The 23,753-nt window shown below is 37.5% G+C and overlaps 1 long non-coding RNA gene across 9 annotated transcripts in view; it reads right to left on the bottom strand.

Moving 5' to 3' along the window:
* The window catches only part of LOC143644884 (uncharacterized), a 170,244-nt gene that overhangs the window by 67,027 nt on the left and 79,464 nt on the right, over positions 1-23,753 (bottom strand). For all 9 annotated transcript variants that reach the window (XR_013156932.1, XR_013156936.1, XR_013156930.1 and 6 more), the window contains one exon: positions 12,891-12,968. This is a non-coding gene — a long non-coding RNA (uncharacterized LOC143644884). The remainder of the gene's footprint in view (positions 1-12,890; positions 12,969-23,753) is intronic.

Raw genomic sequence — 23,753 nt, 5'->3', positions numbered from 1 at the left:
AGTATGGTCTAAGGTGATACATACATATATATATATATATATATATATATATATATATATATATATATATATGCCAAGTTGACAAGGGGTGGACTGTCATGGTTAGGGACAGGTGTCAACTTGGCCAAGTTGTGGTACCTGTTCATCTGATTGGGCAAGCGCTGGCCTGTCTGTTGCAATGAGGACATTTCATAGGATTAGATCATGATCACGTCAGCTACATCCACAGCTGATTCCATTTGTAATCAGCCAAAGGGGAGTGTCTTCTGCAATTAGTGATGCTAAATCCAATCATGGGAAGCCTTTTAAGGAGGACTCAGAGGAGACAGGTTGCATTCCTGCTTTGGCTGGTGAGCCTCTCCTGTGGAGTTCATCCAGTCCATTGGAGTCGTCGGCTTCACAGCCTGCCCTGTGGATTTTGGACTCTGCATTCCTACGGTCACGTGAGACACTTTCATAAATTTTATATTTGCAAATGTTCCCTGTTGATTCTGTTTCTCTAGAGAACCCTAACTAATACACCCTCTTTGTACAATAAATTATGCAATTGCCCTAAATATATGCCAGCTGTTTGGCAATAACAGCGAGTCTTGGTTCCTAATCTCAGCAAATAACCAGTAGATAATTTAAGTCACAGAGTGGTGGGTAGAATAATCACCCTCAAACATGCCTGCAGACCTAATCCTTAGAACCTGTGGATATGTTACTTTGCACAGCAAAGGGGAATTAAGTTTGCAGACGCATTTAAGTTGGTTAATCAGCTGACTTTAAAACAGGTGGATTATCCTGATTATCTAGGTGGGTCCAATATAATAACAAGTATCCTTAAATCAGGAAGAGGGAGGGAAAGGAAGAGAATAAGAAGGAAATATGAATAAGGAAGAATGATCAGAGATGGGCCACTGCTGGCTTTGAGGTTAGAGATATGGGTGGGTGAGCCAAGACACGCTGGTGGCCTCTAGAATGTGGAAAAGGCAAAGAAACAGCTTCTCCCCTAGAGCCTCCACACAGGAAGGCAGCCCTGCCAACGTTCTCAGCCCAGTCTGTCAGACTTCAACCTCGGGAACTATAAGAGAATATTCTTGTTTTAAGCTATTAAATTTGTGATAATTACTAGAGCAGCAATAGAAAATGAACTCAGACTTATAATTCTACCTGGAGCAAAGGATCATGGTGTAGAAAGGGCAGGGTATAGTTGCGGCAGGGGAGCCAGCTGGAGGTGAGTAGTGGACTTGTGACAGCACCCACAGCGCTGAGGGTGAAGTGAGAGCACAGCTGGGTGCTGTAGCTGCATTACTGCAGCAGGACAGGAAAGGCGGCTGGGCTACTGTACCAGGTTCTCCAGTCAGTAGGTAGACAACTCTTTTCTTTGACAACGTCATCATCATTTTTAGTTACAAACCTGTCAGTCAATAAAAATTGCTTTCTATTTCTTTTTTCAACAGGATAACTGACACTAAGGGAGATGTCTCTGTTGGTTGCCCTGGACTGAGGGAGGTCCTGATGAGGACTTTTCAGTGATCCTGGGTGAACTGGGATCACTGATTACCCTAAATGCAGCATCAGATTTCAATCAATCCCCTAAAATAGACCCATAAGTGAGAATGTTTAGCATAAATAGCAATAAAAAGAAGATAGGCATTAGCAAAAACAGCCTTTAGATTATTCAGGACATTGTTTATGAAATTGGCTATTCGTCCTCCATATAAAAACAGAAATAGTATAAGCTTACTTTTGAGAAATAGTGCCATGTTAAAAATTTTAGTGGACTGCCTGTTACTAAGAGAGGACACAAGAAGGGGAATGACCGACATCAGCTGTTTACTCACGGGGTGATGGAAATGGCAAATGTGTCACTTGTCAAAATGTGTTTCTGAGAGGGCCTATTTTCTGTGGGATACCTCGGGGAAGGGCCAGAGTCAGGAATGGAGGAGGCTAAGTGAGTGAGGATTTCACCCTGCACTCTGCTTGGACCACAGAATCTCCATGGTCCCTATTATAAAAGTTCATTTGCACAGGGGCTCTTTGATTGAAATATATGTTTTTATTTAAGACTATTATGTTGCAAATAGGGAAACAAAGCGCCAGAGAGGAAACTGATCTGTTCAAAGTCATACATTAGGTTACATCCTAAGGCTCTTGACCAGACCCAGTTGCCTTTTTGTATTTACCCATAATTGTCTCAGGAAAATACAGCAGTGTGGTTCTTTTTTCAGAAGATCTTGTGTGATGTCTGAGTACTAAAAGAGGTAAACAAACACCATCTGCTTAATGACCCAGAAGGTTGGGTGTTCCACATGATTTGTTATTATGCAAAATCATAACATCATTAAATGTTAGAGCCAGAAGGGATCATTACCAATCTTCTCATTTTACAACTGGAGTCCAGGGAGATTAAGCATGATTTGTTGAGGTCACCCAGCTAATTAATGGCAGCATAAATACTAGAATTCCAAGGGAATTTCATTATACCACCCTTCTTTCTTTGGTGTCACTAGAAGTTTTTATTTTGCTTTCTTAAATGAACACCTTTCATAGTTATACAAGACCAGTTTTCTGGGGAGAAGGCAAGAATTACAATAAAGCATACTATAATATAACATACAAGTAGTAAAGCTGATCAAGTTAACCTGCAAGAGTTCTCTAAGACATCTGACGATTTCAGAAAGAAAAGTCTATTCCAAAGGCTATGGTGATTCAGTGAAGTCATTCCATGAATAGAAAGAGTCTAGGAGTCCGATTCACTCCTGAGGAAGTAAGAGCTGTACTATTCAGGATTGTGAGAGAGAAAATATAGCATGTGCTGGGTTGTCAGCAAAATCATATCTGATTTAAGAACCTACTTGCAAGTGGCAGTGGCTGAAGAAAGAAGTTGAGATTGCTGTTTTCCTGAGGAAAAAGGAACCACAGGGGGGGAAGGAACTGCCACTCATGGAGTAGTCTCTCTACTTTGAGCCTCTCCCAGATACACCAACTCTTCTTCTTAATGGAAACGTATGGAACAATTTGACCTACATCCTACAAGATAGATCCACCCACTTCTAACTGAACTTAGAACTTGATCAGTCGTTAAAAAGAATGAGTGTTTCAAATAAGACAAAGTAAGGAATACAATATGCAAAGTCTTGTGCTGGGTGCTTTATACCTTATCTCAGTCAATACATACAATAGCCTTTGGAACACATCTTGTATTAGGACTCTCTCTAATTGCTAGTGACAGAGTCATAGACAAGCCATGTTAAGTAAAGTAAATAAGGGATTGAGAGTCTCATATAGCTGAAAATTATAGAAGTGTTAAAGCCCTTAGGGAATGTGAATCTCAGATGCTTGCATTTTTCTTTCCCTCTATGTCTCTCCTGTCTCTCTCTAAGTGTCATGGCAAAATTAAATCAGGGCAGGATGGAAGAGGCCTCATGGCCTCTGAGAGGTCCTGGTTTAAATCACTGGAGTAACTCCAAGGATGCTGATTAGCCTGGCTTGGGTCATATGACCATTCCTAAGCCGATCACTATGTCTAGGTAAGTGGATTACATGATTGATCAAACCTAAGCATGTGAACAATCCTATGTGAACAATCCTATACCCAGTGTGGAGAAGAGGACTGGAATGGGCAAGCCCATAGAGAAGATGTAAATTGGGGAGGAACGGTTTTCAAAGAGAGTTCTCTTACAGAAGAAAGGACTTTATAAACCAGCAAAGATGAGTGCAATTTGTATAATTAGAGTAATTCTCCCCATTTAGAAATGAGTAAATGAAGTACCAGAATTTTGCTGTTAAAGTTTGTACAACTGTACATACTCAACAGACCAGAATTGGAACCCAGTTTTAACTGATTACAAAGCCTCTTCTCTTTCCTCTATAAGTTTGACACCACTACATTATTCATAGACCCTTGAAAGAGACAGCTTTCCTTCTCTAGCATTAGAAATATTATATTCAATTTAATAATAGCTCTCAAATAACACTATTGAATTGTAGAAATGATTGTCCTAGGGGGAAATAAAAAATTCTTGTTTCTCTGGAAATTGTTTAGCAAGGAGCGTGGCTTTCACTGTGTTTTAAATTTGTTTTTAAAGGGAAATAAAAATCTTTTAAGGACATTGGAAAGATCTTTTAGTAGCTTGAAACAGTTTTCTACATGGTCTGAAGGATTTTCTCACCTAACAGCTCAACATCAAAAAATTACTGTCTTAACTGCTCAGATGGAGTAAGACAAACTTTCACTCTTATATAACGTTGCTAAGATTGCAAATTGGTCTATCCTTTTTGAGAGGGGAAATTTGGCTGCTGAAATCAAAATTCTTTTAAAAACAGACTGCACCTTTACAATTCATTTTAAGAGATTTAACTTAAAGAAATAATTGAAAGCATGTTTGTTTGATTTTACAAGGATTCTTCAAGTGTTAAGAGATAATAAAGAAAAAGAGAAAGCAATTCAAACTGTTATAGTGGACATTCTAAATAATTTATGACAATGATAATAAAACTTATCATTTGTTCAGCCCATGCAATGGGCCAAATATTGTGCATACTATACTAGGTACTTATTTAACTAATTTCAAACTCACAATTGACAACCTACAAATCAGGCATTATTACTATTTCCATTAATTTCCTCTTTGGTTAAATAAAAAACAAAACAAAGCTGTGACACAGAGAGATTAAGTTAAATGTCAGAGATACTCAGCTTTCAATGAACAGAGCCCTAACTCAAATACAGTTTTATCTGACTTTAAAACACACTCTCTTAACTACTATGCAATATTGTTATTGATGCATTTAATGGAAAACTATCCCATGATTAAGGAATGATTTTATAGGTCTATATAAACACAAAAAGGTATTCATGAATATTATTCATTTAATAAAAGCAGGTAATATTTTACAATGCAAAATGGGGCCCGCATTTTATATTCTGAATTAACATTTATTTGTATGTATTTATATATACCAACTTGTTAAGCAATACTATCTTCATGTTATAAATACATTTATACTTTCCTCAGATTATTTTTCTATAACGAATGAATTATTTACAAAGAGTATAAATACTTTCCTAATTATAAGAGTAAATTTTTTCCCTTTATATAAATACTCTCCTCACTGTTTCTGATATTTTGTCAACTTTGATAATTCATTTATCAGATATTCTAGCCCTTGGGATTTAGATCATTCTCTATTTGTACCCAAAGCTTCCCAATAAGGAAGATCTGCTATCTAGAATATTAGGGATCTGCTTAATGGCATAACAAAATAGACTACCTAAGGTGGAAAACCCTTACTTCTAACTAAATTTTAATCCTTCCATCAGCAAATGCTAAGAATAAGTTTTTAAAAATGAGTTAATCAAATATTTTTCAACCTCCGGAAAGATCCAGGGTTCATTCCATTTTGGTAAATGATTAGGCTTTCTGCTTAATCCCCTGCTGAATTCACATTTTGCTAATCCTGTGCTGTTTTCTCAATGATTACAAAGCTCTGACTCACTAATGCTCCAATATAAAAAAAAATTATTATTATTATTCTCTTGACCAAGAATACTTTTGAAAAAACCTGCAAAATATTCCTCTGCAGTTTAAAGACATAGGAAAGACTATACAGCTAAAATTTTAAAAAGGGAAAGAAGCAGCTTTATGATTATTTTCTCAATCATAAGGCAATTTTGAAGGGTTTTCTGTCTTTCCTGTTACTGAAACCATAAAGAAGATCTAAACTGTTTCCAGCCTTCTTCTTCCAACTGCTGTACTTTAAGGAATACCAAGTAAGGGTCAAAATCCCATCCAAATTCAACACTCTCCATTGACAGACAACCGATGGACAGGAAACATGCTTTTTTCATGAAGGAGGCTTTCAAATTGGATGTTTAAATTAAATATGTGTCTTAGGTTGCACAATGACATTCTACAACACCCACCCTATAACTTCAATCCATTTTTCTCCTTCCTGATCTTGCAAGTCCACGGGGATTCTTGCCCCAAATCCTCGAATAACAAAGTAGCTTTTAAAACGCTCCTGAGGTTATTGGCCTAGTTGTTAAATCTGCTGCCATCATTTGGTGACAAGTGAATAGGAGAGTACAAGGGCATTCACAACTCTTAAAGTCTGGATTCTGATTATATTTTAAAGGTGCAGAAAAATCCCCTCTGCCTTTTCTCTAACACCTGTGCAACTCTCCAATACCCATATGGATACCTTTTCTTCTATAGAAATCTAAGCACTCCCACCAACAAAATTACAGAATGACTCACATTCTACTTTGAGATTCATGGTAAAATTTGAGATATGTTGATGTAAGAAAAGTGATGCACCACAGACTGAGTTGATAATTTTCTGATAAGATGAATCTAAGAACAGAGGTTAGATGAATGGGGTTATGGTTTTTAATATCTGAAGTGTTTGTAAGCACTCTCTCCACTCTGACTTCCTGTCCACCACAGTTTCCCCTACGACAGATGTTTCTGTGCTACCTAGAAATTTCCTGATTTTACATATGCACACTTGGAAAACACTTTCCTTGCTTTAAGGTCATTGTAATAGAGCTACACTATAATCAAATCACTAAATATAAAATCCAGAAGAAACTCTAGTGATTATCTATCCCATTTAAGAGTTGTCAAAATCTACAGATATAACAACCTGCCACCAATAACCCACTTTTCAGCCCTCCCTGTCCAGTTATTGCCCACGGCCCATACGGCGACACATACTACACTTCAGTTTATTAACCTGAAAATCCAGGTTCTATGAAGAAGTATCCTAAATGTAACCGGTGCCCTGTGGAATCTACTCTTTGTGTAGTGTTAGTCCAAAGAAAGAGCGAGACTATAACTGAAGCGATTCCAATGTTTACTTGGTCTCTGGAGAAAATGCCAAAAGATGGTGGCTGGTGGACAGTAATGGTCAACAGAAAGGAGAAGACATTTTAAAACAGTGGTTCTTAAAGGAGTGATATGTCCCAGTGAGTTCTGACAATGACTGAAGATATTTTGGGTTGTTACAGTTAGTGGGAAGAGGCCAGGAACACTACTAAACACACCATAATGCACAGTTCAGCCACTCACGACAAATATTTACCTAGTCAAAAATGTTAATTTGTTGCCAAGGTAAGAAAACCTATTTTTAAGTACATTAGAAACCTTCTCTCCATTTTTCTATCTGTATTGATTATTAGGTTCCCACAACTCCTCCTCCTTTCTCTCTCAACTCCTATTACTGATTCTCTTAATGCCATCTACACCAGCTTCAGATTCATCACTTTATTATTTCTGCAAGTTTCAGTACATCCTAAACATCTTAAATGACTGCACTAAACAGAGGACTCTCTATACTTTCATATCCTGACTCCTGGCATGATTGAAATTGCAGACTAACTCCAGAAGTTTCCATGCAAATAGATGAAAATAATTTTCCTTGCATATGTGACAGAAACCAGGACATGAAAAGAAAGCAAGAACAGGAATTTTAGTCTAGATTTATGGATGAATGTGAAGATTCAAAGGGATGTGAAATCATCTCACCAGTCCATAAAGGGACCCTTAACTGAGGCAGCTCTACCCTAAACTCTGCCCAAGCCAGAATTAAAGGTTAGAATTTGTAGGAACCAGGAAAAAAGAAACTCCTTGGTCCTACGGTCTTATATAGCGTGAAAGTACATAAGGAAGGGAATTCGATGCAAAAGGAAAATTAAGGGGAGAAATAAAACTTTATGTCTAGAAGATACATAGTATGTGTTATGTGCTATTAGTTTCAATACAAAAACCTATGAAACAAAGATCTTAAAATGTTTCTGTACCACAAGAACCTACCTATAGATAAGCAATCCTCAGCCACTTTAAGTATTTTTTAGAAAATGTGCTATAGAGCATTTGGTTTATACAGCAAAATGGTATTATAGGGAGACTGATATGATATGAATAAGTCCACTAACTTTAAACCTACTGATTTTTGATATATAAAAGATCCCAATGTGTACATTTACCCAAAGAACTGATATAATTTTAAAAGTTAAGGCTTCTCATTATTTTAATAACAACTTTGAAATCAGAATACCTTAAAATAAATTTTGGATTATTGGAGTGTGAGTACAGAAGTACTAATCATGGTCTAATATACAAAGTTACTTTTGAAAAACCTTTAAAAATAAACTACATATTAGACTATAGTAGAATGTTTAATAAATTATTCCACAAGTATTTAATTGAATATTTTTGCCATTAAAAATCACATTTTTGAAGAAGGGTAAAGAGTGTAGGAAAAGGCAGGGTATAAAACTTATCTGATTCCAATTTTATTAAAAATAAACATAACTATGCATACATACTTAGAGAACTTGTTAAAAATGTCAAAGATGGGGCGGGCCGCGGTGGCTCAGCGGGCAAAGTGCTTGCCTGCTATGCCGGAGGACCTCGGTTCGATTCCCGGCCCCAGCCCATGTAACAAATACGGAGAAACAGAATACAATAAAACAAGAAAATGTTTCCCTTTCTTCCTTCCTTCCTTCCTTCTATCCTTCCTTCCTTCTCTCTGTCTTTCCTTTAAAAAAAAAAAAAAAAAAAAAAAAAAAAAAAAAATGTCAAAGATGGTAATGTCTGTCATTAGGCTGTATAATTATAAATAGTTTTTCATTTTCTTTATTTCCATACTTCCAACAGTTTCTGCTATAGTAAGATTTTGCTTTTAAATAAGGAAAAGAAGTATTGTGTTTAAAAAGGCCCTACAGGTAAATTGCTCTTTATCTAATGGATTGTTGAATTTCCATATCAGTTCCATCTACTCTATCTTGGAAACAGGTAGGAAAATGGATCTGTAATAAATGAAGGAAGCACATAGCAAAAGGCGGCCAAATCCATAAATCCCTTTGCTTAGCAAAGCAAGTTTTGTGGCTGCAATGGTTGGAATCAATTACTGTAGACTTTCCTATTATAATGTTGACAGAGTCTCAACTTCTAGAATTAGAGCTTGGGAAGAAGTCACTTCTACTGGGCAGAGGGGCTAAGAAAAAAAGACAATTTGATCAGAAATGACTTCATTTCACGAGTCATTATGCTGTTACCTTAGACTTGAAGATAAGCAGTTTAGGCAGGGTCGTGAGTTAGCAGTCTCTTGGGACCCTGCTCTCTAATTAATGTGGCTCTCAAGAACTGAGCTTAGTTCATTGCTCTTTGGGACTGTTGGAAAGGAAGGCATGTTTTTCTCTATTATCAGCATTATTCTAGTTTTATTAGTCCTGTTGTATATGTGGTACAAATGGGAGTTTATTTTTGGCCAGGGGTTTGGCCAAGATAGAGAAATCTTCAGAAGAGTTGAGAATAGATCAATTTTCTAATGTAGGGAACCCCGGGTCAGGCCATCCCTCATGTTTTACTTATATAAAATGGTGTTTGCATTGTTTTTGTGAAGTAGTGCACCTATCAGAGGGGCCTTATCAAAGCCCTTCCAATTACAAAAGTTATCTGAACATTTGAACTTTGAAAAATGTTGCTCGTGATAGTAATTGTCTCATCATCCCTTGGAGCTAAGGAAAAATAGCTATATAAAGCTTTGCAAAGAACTGCTTATAATGTACCAACCCATATATGTGACTAATACAGCAGTCCAGACATTTCTTCTAACTTGCACATTCTTATATCTAATGGACTACTAGAAATCTCTACTTGAATGTCTCATACACAAGTCAACTAAAACTGACCTAGTCTAGATCTTCTCTTCTAGTATTTTATCTCTCCTAGTCAAAGCTACCCATTATCAATTAAGCAAGAAACTTTGGAATTCTGAACAACTACTTTTATGTCAATAGCAACAGCTGGTTTATCAGCAAGGCTTTTTGATTTTACCTCCAAATTAGATCCAGGGACTGTCCACTTCTATCTCCTCTTTCAGCCGCTTGGTACAGAGGCTGTACTGTAACCTCTCTAGCTCTTTAGTTGGTTGTGCATTCTTGCCCCACTCAGATCATTTCCCATAGAGCATCCAGAGTGTTTCTTACAAATTATAGCCCAGATTCAACCACTCTGTTGGTCATAGCCTGTCAATGTCTCCTTATTGCATCTGGACTACAACACAGAAACGTTAATAACAGCTTATCATGATTTGATCTTTGCTTGCCTTTAAAATTTCCCTTTGGCCACTTCACTCTTCAAGCATTACCCTCTAGCCACCTTGTGCTCCTTTAATTTCTTCAAATACAGTACTGTTTTCCCAGCAATAGGGCTCTTCTCTTTAAGTTTATGTCACTTAGTCTTTCCTGGCCAAATGCCAACTTGTTCTTCAAATCACACCTGAAATAGTACTTTCTTAGAGAGGCCTTCTCTGACCCTCCACTCTATAGCACATCTCCCACCTCAAGTTCCTCCTCCTTTTCTTTTGGAACACATAATCTGAGATGTACCTATGCTTAAATTTTATTTGTTGCTTCTATGAAAGTAAAATTTTATTGGGAATCCTGCTTTTTGTCATTGTTGTTTGTTTTCTTTAAAATGGCAACCTTAATCTGGAATAACTTCAGAGAATAGGGGAATTGAGAAGGAAATTAGTTCTGAACAATATAGGCTATGACTTCTTTTGAACAATGTCAGCTATGAGTTGGATGCCCTTCCCTCCCCAAGGAATTGCAAGATGACAAGTATTGAATGAGACTTTGAAAAATTCAGCACTGAGTTGCTGAGAGTCAATAGATTCTAATTTCAGTTGAAGACAACCTTTCTGCTACCAGATGAGGGTATGGCAGAGGGAACAATAATTGGAATTCAACCATAGCACCATCAAAAGAAGATGATGACTGAGTGCTCAGACCTGGAAAACTATTGTAGAGGGCCCTGATTCAGAAGCAGTAGAATGAAGTTCAGACTATTGGAAATGGTTAGAAGAGGTTTTGCTGGGGGCAAATCATAATCAAGATTTCTAAACCATGTTGAACTTTGTGGCAGCCAAGAGGGATTGCATGGATTCTCACTGCTGCTGATGATTATTAAGGCCTGAAGACAGGGTTCAGGGAAGGTTGAAGCTATGAATTTCCTATCTAAAATGCACAGGTAGAACAGGGGAGAAAGACATGTTGCTTGTGAAATATTATCATCTTGGGGAGGGTTGTCAATGACCATCTGAAGTCCTTTGTGGATGTGGATAAAAATTATTTCAGTCCTGATCAGTAACTCACCATTCAGATGATCCCCATGTGGGTTTCCTTTGTGTTCTCATCATTCTGGACGAATTAAATTGAATATATACCTCAGATAGTGCAAGACTTTAGAGGCTGGGCCCCTTGCTCAGTTTGCTGAGGGCCAATTAGTGATCTACTGTCCTCATAAAGTAAGGGTGTCTACGAATGTATTTTATTCCTCTTTTTGTCAGAAAACTTAGATCTTGTAGAAGAGATTAAGCCATACCATTGTGCTGGTTTGAAACTGTTATGTACCCCAGAAAAACCATGCTCTTTCAATCCAATCTTGTGAGTGCAGATCTTTATTGTAAGTGGGATCTTTTGATTAAGTTGTTACCATGGAGATGTGACCCACCAACTGTAGGTGGGATCTTTAGATTATTTCCATGGAAATGTGACCCCACCTAATCAAGGTACTCTTAATTATTTTCCTAGAGTCCTTAAAAGAGCTGACACAGAAAGCAAACACCTGGACACTGACATTTGCAGATGCTTGGAGAGCCAACATAGAAAGCCACTGGAATGAGAAGCTGAAAGAAGTGCAACCCAGGAGATACCAGCCATGTACCTTCCCAGCTGACAGAGAGACCCCAGACATGATGGGCCTTTCTTGAGTGAAGGTATTTTCTTGTTGATGCCTTAATTTTGACATTTTTATGGCCTTAGAACTGTAAACTTGTAACTTAATAAATCCCTTTTGTAAAAGCCAACCCATTTCTGGTAGCATGGGTTCTGGCAGCTTTAGCAAATCAAAACTACATCCAAAAGGGAAACTCTCTCTCCCCAGCTCCAAAGCTTGGAAGAAGACTTGTAAATGGGTATGGTCAGCCTGAACCAGAATTACTTCAGGTAAGCCCCAGAGCATTCCAGCACCCCTCAGAGGGAGGGGATTTGACAATAGAATGCTCCATGGAAAGGCAAATTTATATACTGGAATGTCTTTGTAGTGCTGTAATGAATGATAGAGAGGAAAGTATGAGAAGGAAAGGTGTAACAATGGGTGATCAGGTTTAATTTCTCTTTGTCCTCTTCCCTTTGTGTGGTCCCTCTACACACTGATTAAAGGAGTTTTTAACTTTGATTGTAATCTTTACCTCCTTCTCTCTCTAAGGAGAGTTCTATGTGGTTGCTGAATTTCAAGGTTGTTTGTTTTTGGTTTTGTTTATTTTCTTTTTGGTTTGTTCATGTTGCATAAACTGGAAATGGAGAGAAAGAAAGCCCCCAAAAGAAGCCAAATAAACTAAGTTAATCTATATTAAAAAAGAAAAAGAAAAATTAAGAGAAAGGAGGGAGTGGGGAGCAGGACAGAAAAATTATGTGTTGGAAATTAGGGAACTGCTGGTGGGGTACTGGGGTGTTAGGGGAGAGGATGAGAGTCCAGGATAAGCATGTGAACAAGAAAACTGGGGGAGAAAAAAGACCTTTTCAGAAATAGTGTAAGAACTTTTTCACTTATATCTGTGACATTTTGATTCCTTGAAGACGACTTGTTCAAAGATAAAAAGCAAATATAAAATGATAAAGATGACATTGTTATCCCCATTTACAGATGAGACAGCTGAGAGCAAGCGGGGTGGCATAGTAAATAGACCAGAATTCAAATCCAATTTTGTCTACAATCAAATCCAAAGTTTTTGTTCTTTCAACTATACCACACAGTTTCAAAACAATTTCAACAAGCCAACAAAAATTTGTGGAGAAAAGTTTTAAGGAAAGAAATTTAAAAACTGACCAGTTCTCTTGTATTTAGTTGTCCTCTTCATCTGTCAGACTTCAAGGCTAGTTTTAGGATTAGCAGCATCTGCATCACCTTGGGAACATGTTAGAAATGCAGAATTTTAGGTCCCAAACCAACTCAGTCAAAGATTACATTTTAACAATATCCCATATAATTTGCATGCAATTACATTTTCAGAAACTTGAGTCTTCATTATCCTTGGCCTCATTCTATTACTTTCAGACTGGACAATCCACATTAGTTCAAGACAGGAATTTCCACCTTAGAATATGTCTGTTAAAAAATTTTTAAAAATCATCTATATTGAGCCTAAAGCGCCCTCACTCTAACTCCACCTGCTGAGCCTGTAACTTCTACCTGGAAGCCATTTGAAAAAAGCTTAAGCCACAACTGTGAGTGAATAAGTGAGTACTCCAAGTTTGCAGTTTGCAGGGCTAGCTTGGCTAGTGCTGTTAAGGGGAGGTCCTCATAGATCTACATAAGGGAAATCAGGAGCTGAAACTTAGACTTGAAGCCTCTCTTGCTTTCCTGCATTAGCTGACCCAGTTTCCACCATGCAGACACAGATGCATGGTTTTGCTAATTTCTTGGACTCATGTCCCCACCAAGGTAATTCAAATATGTCTCCTCTTGCTACTAATAATAATTTAAGAGCTTTATTGCACCAGAAATCAAATCTGGTGGCCCAAGAAAAGTAGACTTCGGATACAAATATGGATTATATTTATAGGGGCCTTATTTTCTCAAAGGTAGGGTAGAGTGCTGTCTTAATGGCTCAGATACTACATTGAAGTATAAGAATAAATATAAAGTATGCTTTTTCACCTGCTGAAACCCAGGCCTTGGTGCTGTCTGATTATGTGTCTTCACCATAAGTCACCCTCAACAAAGAAGCCACTTTGTGTTACACAACCTGCAGAGACTTCTGTAGGCTGGGCTTACAGATGCAAACATATTTTTATAGTTTGTTTCCCTTCTGCATTATTTCAACTCCTACACTACTTACATATTTATAGAAGCCTCCGGTGATTCTAAATGATGTTGTTCAGTTTAGTTTCTTAATAATTTCCTTGGTTTTATGCTAACATTCCTGCTGTTGATTGTTCTCATTTTAATTATGCTACATTCTAAGCAGTTCTTCTGGGAGCGGGTTGATGTTTTCACTGCAAAGCCTTACAGGTAAAAATAATTTTTAAAATCCTGTTGGAGCAAAACTCCTGCCATTTGCCCTTTGGCAGGAGTAGGTGGATGGGTAGATCCCTTTAAATACTAGAAGAATCATGTTACTTGACTGTAGGAGCTGATGGCCAATTGTAGTGAGTTAGCAAATGAAAATTAGGGAAGCTAACACTTACTGGACACATACTTGATGCAGAGACTAAGTTAGGGGCTTACATTCATTTACGATCATTCATTTAACCATTATCATAACTTTATAAGGTTCTTAATATGAACAAAAACAAATGTACATCACTATTACAATGTATTAATAGGGTATTATATGGGAAAAATAGTTAATATAAACTAATGTTTATAGTTAAAAGTAACATAGTTATATACTTTTATTAATTGTAAAAAAGGCACTATGCCAAAGCTAAATGTCAATAATAGTGGGAATATAAGGTGTGTGAGGTTTTTTTTTCCATCAGAAGAAATGGAAATGTTCTCATATTGATCGCAATGGTGAATGCATATGATTATACCAAGAGCCACTGAATATACAGTTAGGATGGTTAATATGGTGTGTGAATAAAAGTGTTTTTTTATAAAGAATTTATGAGGTATATGTTATTAATATGTCTATTTGAGGAACACTGAAAAAGAAACTTAGAAAATCTCAGTACTGTCACTAATTAAAAAACATGTTGCAAATAAATACCCAAGCAGTGGTTAGGAAGGAGTCTTGTCTGACTCCACAGCAGATGGTAACCACCCCGCAAAGCTTTCTTTCAAGTGATAGTAAATTTGAATACCTTCATAAAAGTAGGAAACAAAAAAGCACATCTATTATTCCCAACTTTTCCTTGCTTATCAGCATCAGGGATATTTATTTAAGTATTTTTTAGTTTAATTTTTTCTCCTACTTGTCTGAAAAAAACATGGTGTCAAAAATAACTTCAGAATTAAGAGTACTGATTATGAATACTTAATTAGTTAATTAACTGTGCTACTGATGACCCTGAGCAAATTACTTAAGCTCTCCAATTCTCAGTTCCTACATCTGTAGGTGAAAATATCTGAGGATTGTAGGTATCACATGAAGTTAGCATATAAGACATCTGGCTAGTTTGAAATGATGTATGTACCCTAGAAAAGCCATGTTTTAATCCTAATCCTATTTTGTAAAGGCAGACATTTCTTCTAATCCCTATTCAGTATTGTATGTTTGAAACTGTAATTAGATCATCTCCCTGGAGATAACAATCAAGAGTGATTGTTAAATTGGATTAGGTGATGGCATGTCTCTACCCAATGTGGTGGGTCCTGATTAGTTTCTGAAGTCCTATAAAAGAGGAAACATTTTGGAGAATGAGAGAGATTCAGAAAGAGCAGAGAAGAACGATATAGCTGTGAGAAGCAGAGAGAATCAGCCAGTGACCTTTGGAGATGAAGAAGGAAAACACCTCCTGGGGAGCTTCATGAAACAGGAAGCCAGGAGAGAAAGCTAGCAGATGAAGCCGTGCTCGCGTGAGAGAGCTAAGCGAGAAATCATGACTGTGTTCACCATTTGCCTTCTCACTTGAGAGAGAAACCCTGAACTTCATTGGCCTTTGTGAACCAAGGTATCTTTCCCTGGATGCCTTTGATTGGACATTTCTATAGACTTGTTTCCATTGGGACATTTTCTTGGCCTTAGAACTATAAAGTAGCAACTTACTAAATTCCCCTTTTTAAAAACCATTCCATTTCTGGTATATTGCATTCTGGCAGCTAGCAAACTAGAACAATGTCTAACAGTACTTTTCTTTATTTGTGTAATCAATTTATTCTCCCTATTCTCTCTGTTTTTTACCTACACAGCAATAAGCAAAAACTTCCATAGTTTTTCCCTTGTGGATAACACCAATGGCCAATAGGTGCCCCTAAGACTGGCTAACAATCACTCCATGAACCCCATCTCTTGCCGAGAGGTCACCTTTAGATCCACAGGCCTCCTTGCTGCTCCTTTATCACATCAGAAACATTTCAGTAGGTGGGCTTTTGAGCTGTTTTTTCCCCTCTGCCTGGAATGATCTTTCATAGCCATCCTTCGACTTTCCCCTCATCATTATCAATTTGTTGCTCATATGCTACCTTTATAGTGAGGACTTTCCTGACCATCCCATTTTAAATTGTACATTACTAATATAAAAAATAACTTCAGAATTAAGAGTACTGATTATGAATACTTAATTAGTTAATTAACTGTGCTACTGATGACCCTGACTCTCCCTGCTCCATTCTCCATAATAAATTGTATGTTTTATGTATTTTGCTTATTGTATGTTTTCCTCATCCACTCTATGAGGGCAGAACTGTGTCTCTTTTTTTACTGGCTTATTCAGTGTCTAGGAAAGTGTCCAGTACATGTAAATGCTCAACAAATATTTATTGAATGAATGAATGAATGAATGAGCAAAAATGAATGACACCAAAATGACACTTTTAATTGAAAAATCAAAGTAAAGTTCACTCTAGAATATGTTGAACTGAAAGCTTCATGGAATTAGATGAAAGATTCCTGAAATATTACTAAAAGAAGAGGAACACTGGTATGATAATTTTTTCGGATGGCAGTGGGAAAGCAACACAGCATGCTTATATTTTAAATTTGTATGATAAATAAATTAAAATTCATTTCAAAGGAAAAGGAATTGAGTATGCACTATTTCTTATCTTTGAAATTCTGTAGCATCTGCTATGAATATGCATTGTTAAATTAATCCTATAATGCTTTATGGCCATTTTTTCCATTTTTGTTTGGGTTGTATATAGTAGTATAGCATGGAGTTAAAGAATTTGAGCTCTGGAGTCTAATAAAACTGAATCCAAACTCCAAGCCTCTCTTAGGTGTTTACACTGGGTCAAGTTAGCAAACAATATGGGTCCTTTATCTGTAAAATGGTGATAGCAGGAGTCCTACCTTTTAGAGGCATTGGGAGGGGTGAAAGTAGTGAATACATGGAATAAGTGACTGGCTCACAATATTTGCTCCACATAGAAGCTGTTCCAAAATATTATTCTTAATTGAACCTTTAATTGTTATCCCATTTTTCATATACTGGTGCTTTGATTCTCCTCCTATGCTACAAATTCCTTGAGAACACAGGTCACATCCAGTTCTTCTGTCATGCCTTCACCCTTAGTACATGACCTAGCAAACAGCAGACACCCAAATATAGCATATTTGACTGGCCATCATCTCCATGATTTTGTGAAGTACTTCTTGATTAGAAAAATGACTCTGTGATTTGAAATTATGATTTTGTGTGTGTGCATCTGGTAGAATTTTAACTGGGTTGAAATTCGAGACTTGGAGAATATCAAAGGACTTGGATCTGGCATTCTGCCACATTGTGATAGTTTTGACTTTGAGGGAATTACCCAGATGAACTACAGAGAGTGGCAGTCCAAGGCATATGATCTCTATCTGTTTTCCTGTTATGGATGAAGAGATGATAAAAACAGTGTCATCTTGAGCATAAAGTCTGTTTTCCTGTTATGGATGAATAGATGATAAAAATAGGGTCATCTTGAGGATAAAGTAAGATAATCTTAATAGAGTTCTAAATACATGTTTACTTACATGGTATATATCTAAAGTAAAACAAAAGTAAAAAGTAAGACAAAAGTAAAATTAAAAATAATAAACACATATTCAGAATTTTTAATTTTTAATAAATTTTCATTTTACTTTTGTCTTCAGCTTCCATCACCTCCCCTAAGAGACTCATCTTGACTTACAGGTGTCTCTGGACCCATCTTGCAATAGTGTTTTCTTACCACTAAAGACCTCTTTATCACATGGGAAGGGCCTTAGATATATACCATGTAAGGAGACAAAGAATAGAAATGACATGTTCACATCTGCCTAAAATGAAATGTCTTGAAACAATACAACCAAGAAGATGGTACTTAATATATTTCCCAAAGCTATAATCAGAGTCCCTGAACATGCCATGAAATAATGGGAAGAGTGATGACAAGACATGGAGAGAAATTCAAGAAAGATAAAAAATTCTTGCTCAGGGGTTTGTGGTCATGAGAAGTTGAACGCTGTCGGTTGTCAACCTCCAGAGGGATCCAAGTAAACAGGCAGCATTCTATAGGGATATTTGCATTTTTATATGAGCAATGTTTTAATGATGTCACAGAAAAAAGTTAACTAACTTCATTTTTAATTAGTTTCAGTGTGGAGGAGAATTAAAAGTGGTTGTATATAGAAATTACTTAATTAAAATGGATAAACGATATTTCAAGTGCATAATATAGATAATCTCACTAAATTCTACTCTTGGCTATATCACTGATTTAATTACTAGGAAGAGTTGCAACATATTATCCAGAAGAAAAAGAAAGCGTGACCTTCTCTTTTTATTATGATCATACAACAGCCATTCTGAGTCCTGGGTAAAAATGTGTAGTGGATATTGAAGGTAGGAAATGTTTATTATTCAATGCAGGAGGCTGCAGTGACATTTCTTATCATTTCAGCATAACTGTGCCTGAGGGTCTGTAAATAGTATTTGCCAAAGGCAATTTTACACATTCATAATACTCTTTGATGTCTGGGCTAGGGCCAGCTGACAGAGCCCCCAGGCTGTCTTTCTGCTTCTCCCGCAGGCTGGTAATCAAGTGTGGGGGTTTGTGGAGAAACAAAACAAGCCCAGGAATTGCATTTAGTAATTTCTGAATTAAATTTACCTTAAGGAAGCCGATGCCTAGCAGGTAATGGCCATTTAATATGTTACTGAGTGAGAGGAGGCCAACTTCTATCAAAGTTATGGAGAAGAATCTCAAGAGGAAAATGTGACTTTCAGGAACTGTTCTGGGCAGATGGGCTTTTATGCTTCTTCTGCATAGGAAAGAGGGGATAGGATAAGTGCAACTTTCCTTCTTGGGAATTTGAGTGATGCTTAGTGATGGATTGACATTTATTGAGCTCTGATTCCCATTGCCTCTATTTAAAAGACTTTTTTATGCATTTATTCAGTTATTCCCTGGCCATAGAGCTTGTTCTAGTTTGCAAGCTGCCGGAATGTGATACACCAGAGATGGAATGGCTTTTATAAGGGGGAATTATTAAGTTGCAAGTTTGCAGTTCTAAGACCATGAAAATGTCCCAATTAAAGCAAGTCTATAAAAATGTCCAAATTAAGGCACCAACAAGAAGTTACCTTCACTCAAGAAAGGCCGATGAAGTTCAGGGTTCCTCTCTCAACTGGAAAGGCACATGGTGAACACGATGATGTCTGCTAGTTTTCTCTACAGGCCTCTCGTTTCATGAGGCTCACCTGGGGGCGTTTTCCTTCTTCATGTCCAAAGGCCTCTGGCTGTGAGGGCTCTCAAGATTCTCACGGCTCTGAAGCTTTTTCCAAAATGTTTCCTCTTTCAAAGGATACTAGTAAACTAATCAAGACCCACCTGGAATGGGTAGAGTCACATCTTCCTCTAATCAAAGGTTAATACCCATAACTGGGTGAGTCACATCTCTGATGAGATCATCTAATCAAGCTTCCAACCTACAGTGCCAAATAGGGATTAAAAAAAAGGCTGCCTCCACAAGATGGATCAAGATTAAAATATGGCTTTTCTAGGGGACATAATCCTCTCAAATCAGCACAGATCTATATAAGGTTGGTGAGAAAACTGAGTCGCAATAGATTAACCAAGAGCACACAGCCTATAAGTGGTGGGTTGTTAAATAAAATGCTGCACTGATTTCCTGTCATTTACTGATATTGTACTGATATTGTAAAGCATTCAGGTACCAGATTACCCCTCCCACCTCCCCACTCCAATCACTCTACATAAAATTACTCTCTTGTATTTTTTTCCTAAAATGTATCATTTTCTGCAAATATTGTCTTTATGTAGTTAAATACTTATAATTTGTCTCTAGCTAGCAGAATGTTAAGTTTCACGACAGCAAAACTTTATTTCCTGCCTTCTCCAGCACACCAAAAATCTTTCTGGCACAGAATAAGGGGTCAGTAAGTATTTATGCAATCCATTAATTGATGACATAAGAACAATATGCTTCAGAAAGTGTTCTCAGAGGCAGAATGTGCACTCTTTCTTTTCCTAAGGGTAAAATTGTTAACCAGACATGAAATTTAATTCCCCAGTAACATCAAAATCTGAAAACTGCACTGTGCTCCAAGTCAGTTCCAACATTATGATCATCTTACTTTCTGAGCAATCCTAGGGAAGGAATCTGCCTAGCAGGTATGTTTCCTAATATCTTAGTGTGACATGGTGGTAAAACAGATACTTTGGAGATAGATGAGGTTTATTCACAGCTCCCGTAACTTTGGACAAATTATACGGTGTTACTTCTCTTTGAGTCCTGGTTTCTCTCTATGTGGCATGGAATTTTAGAGTCTACCTTTCCCATCCTCATATAATCAAGTAGATGGTTGCTTACACTCCCATCTTGTAAAACTTAGTCTTTGTCCTTCCACCAGATTAATTTGTCTAACATACAAACTTCCTTATATGACTTCCATTGCTCAAGTATGTTTTGAATGAAGTCTAGTCTCTTCAACCTGGCATTCAGGTAATTCTATCTTCTGATAGTCCTTTATCTATCCAAATTTGCCTCCCTTTCATGCCAGACAAAAGCCTTTCTGATCTTCCTTATATACAGATTAGTCTTTCCTCCAGTTGTTTTGTGCACCCAACTATCTCTCTTCTGCATCAGCAGTCCTATTCCCACCTGCCTGTCTTAACCTAAATCTACTTTCAAGATGCAACTCAGATTCTGGCCCTTGTCCCTATCCAGTTCATTAATTTTTCTCACTATCTGCCCAATGAGCTTGTGATACCAACTTTTTTTCCTTGGCTACAACTTCGTGGCATTGTGCCTTACTCTTTGGCAGTGCCTACAGAGTAAATTTATCTCTCATACTAATCATCATCCACTGACAGAATTTTCTTTCTGTTGTATTTCTTGCAGTATTAGACATACAATATTTTGTGAATAAATAACAGACTGATAGCTACCTGTGCGGCTTCATTCAATTCTCTGCTTTCTAACAACAACAACAAAAAAAAACAATTATTTTTCAGTGTGGAAACTGCAGTGATGTGCTGTCTACAACCTGCTTTGGGGGGTCTTATTCCACAGCTGCTGAGAGGGCAGGTAGCTGACTGCTATGACCTGTAAGCACCTTTCAGAGACTGCCTCTGAAGTGAGTCACCTTGACCCTTCCTGGGAGTAATCACCCATGACTAGTTTATACAGTAGTATAAAAGCTTCGCACCTTTCCCACCAGTCAGAACAACTCCGAAAGGTCACCCATGCTTCAGAGACCCTGTTGGTTGCCTATAACCTAAATTGACTTTGAGTGGCTGCCCAAATTCTCCCTCTCTCCAATCCTGATTTCTTCCTTCTCTTTCACTGGCAAGGGCACTCCCTAAAAAGCCTCCTGCACCCTAAACTTCTTCTCAAAGATTGTCTTCTGGGCAACCCAATCAGCAATACTCAGTATTCATACATTTCATTATAACATTATATTTTTCAGTCATGAGAAGAAAGGGGGATGTGGATAAGGATGGGATGAGATGTTGTAAGAAGAGATACAATCAAAAGTGATTATTAGTAGAAATCTGTGAACCTTACTGTGGTGAATTGAATCATGTGCCCCTGAAAGAAAAAATGTTCTTAATCTTAAATCTCATTCTTGTGGATGTGAACCCATGGCAAACAGGATCTCTTGAATATATTATTTTTAGTTAAGGTGTGGCCCAACTAAATGAGGTTGGGTCTTAATCTGGTTTACTGGAGTCCTTTATAAGCAGAAGAAACATAGAAATAGCTGGAGAAAGCCAGAGGAAGGAGCCAGAGGTCAGAAGTCAGCAGAAAGCAGAAGAGAAACAAGAGGCTATCAACACATCTAGACTTCCAGTGTCCAGACCAGAACACCACAGTTTTCAGGGAGAAAGCATTACCTTGCTGACACCTTGATTTTAGACTTCTAGCCTCAAATTCTCAGCCAATAAATTCCCAGGGTTTAAGCCAACCCACTGTTTGTTGGCTGGGAAACTTAAGACACTTGTTTTTATATCATTAGAGAGTTTTGTTTTGTTTTACTTGTTTTTTTGTTCGGTTGCCTTTGCTTAGATGTTTATCTGTTCTCCCTTCAGTCCTGTATAACCCTTATAAATGTAGACATCATCATTTAAAAAAGAGATAGATATGAATATAACAGAAGAAGAAAATTAAACTAAGAATTGTGGTTGAACTACACAATTGCAATAATGAAATGAGAACACATTTTTAAGCCTTTCCATATTACATGAAACCAATCTCCAGCCTGCAGGATAATTGATCCTATAATTTATTTCATCCAAGAGTATGCATGTAATGTGTCATAATTGCCTAAAAATGCCCTCCTATGTTTTTTTTTCAGCATACACAGGCACTGGGAATCTAACCTGGGTCTCCAGCATGGCAGGTGAAAACTCTGCCTGCTGAGCCACCATGGCCTGTCCCCTCTTAAGTGATTTTATTAATTCAACCTTGAACACTCAAAATGGTTTAGAATAGGAAGAGTACATGTTTTGGTTTGTTAAAGCTGCTGGTATATTTGGTGTATTACCAAAATGGATTGGCTTTTCTAAGGGTGATTTATTAAGTTACAATTCTAAGGCTATGAAAATGTCCAAATTAAGGTCCAAAAAGAGGATACCTTCACTGAAGAAAGGCTGATGGTGCCTGGCATTCCTCTGTCACAAGGGAAGGCACATGGCGACCTCTGTTGTCCTCCACTCCCAGCTTCTGGTTTCACAAGGCTCTCTCATTTCTTCTTGTCTTCTATCTTCTGCTGGGGCACTTCCTTTCCATATCTCCAGGCACCTGTGGCTTAGTTTCATCTCTGCTTTCTGTGTCGGCTTTGAGCTCACTCTCTCTCTCTCTCCCTGAGTACTATTTTTTAGGACTCCAGTAAACTAATTAAGGCCCACCTTGAATGGGTGGGGCCACATTTCCATAGAAACAACCTAATCAAAATGTCCCACGCAACAGTAGATCTGCCTAGACAAGATTGGATTAGAAGAATGTGGCTTTTCTGGGGTACATAACAGTTTCAAACCAGCACAGTACATCCTGCCTTTGTGTGAGATTTAAATTTATCTGTAGTTTTAAACACTCCAGCATTATGCACCATATACACTTGACCCCTCTGTGAAACCAACTGCATGCAGTCACTTTAGCTTTGCTGACTAATTGGCTCAGTTTGCCAATAAGTGCATTGCCAATGATGCCACTCTTTAGTTTTATAAACAGTCAGAAATATTCACTCAAAATAGATAGCTCCCTACCAACCATCTTTGTAAAGATGAACACCTTCAGTGGTGAGAACAAGCATTTCAATCCCTTGAAAATAACAACGGCGATGCTTTTCTTCTACTCTGCCTCCCTGATGAATATTAAGCCTCTTTTTCTTGAAAAGAAAGAACAAATCAAGCACAGAATTTTCATTTCTCAGCTTCATGTTAGTGGCAATGGCAGGTCTGAAAGTGTCTTTGGGGGCAGCCTTGATGCCTGTTTTTCTTTCTGAGAAAAACTGCATTAGACCAAAAAATGCCCCTGAGGTTTAATTATCTTTCTATATTATTTTCCACTACAAAGCCACTTACTCTTTTATTATGTTG

The sequence above is a fragment of the Tamandua tetradactyla genome, chromosome 8 (genome assembly GCF_023851605.1).
Source record: "Tamandua tetradactyla isolate mTamTet1 chromosome 8, mTamTet1.pri, whole genome shotgun sequence".
Lineage (NCBI taxonomy): Eukaryota > Metazoa > Chordata > Mammalia > Pilosa > Myrmecophagidae > Tamandua > Tamandua tetradactyla.
The sequence above is the reverse complement of the archived record's forward strand: the minus strand, read 5'-3'. Positions and strand labels throughout refer to the sequence as shown.